Below are 591 nucleotides of genomic sequence, written 5' to 3'. Positions count from 1 at the left end.
AAATAAATATAATAGAAAGAAAAAATATAAGTTTATGTAAATAGAGAAAGTAAAGGGAAATAAAAAAAAAATGAGAAAAAAATATAAAAAAATAAAAACAAAATAAAATAACAAAAGAAATAAAAAAATAAAAAAAAAAATAAAATAATTTAATGTTTAAAAAAATAAAAATAAAGTTAATAGTAAATAAAAATAAAATAAAATAAAAACAAAATAAATAAATAAAAATATAAAAAATATGTATAAATAAAAATAAATAAAATAAATATAAATACAATAAAAAATAAAATAAAAAGAAATAAAACAAAAAAAAAACATTGAATATAAATAAAAAAAATAAAAATAAATAAAAATAAATAAAATAAATAAAAATAAATAAAATAAATAAAAATAAATAAAACAAATAAAAATAAATAAAACAAATAAAAATAAATAAAGAAAACAAAGCAAAAATAAATGAAAGTAAAATAAAAATTAATAAAATAAAGCTAACAACAAATAAAAATAGAAAAAAAATAAAAAACAAAAAAAAATAAAAATAAAACAAAAAAAATAAAAATAAATATAATTGTTATTCTACACAACCCACAA

Source organism: Eimeria mitis, genomic scaffold, assembly GCF_000499745.2.
Source record: "Eimeria mitis Houghton genomic scaffold, Emh_scaff2418, whole genome shotgun sequence".
Taxonomy (NCBI): domain Eukaryota; phylum Apicomplexa; class Conoidasida; order Eucoccidiorida; family Eimeriidae; genus Eimeria; species Eimeria mitis.
The sequence above is the reverse complement of the archived record's forward strand: the minus strand, read 5'-3'. Positions refer to the sequence as shown.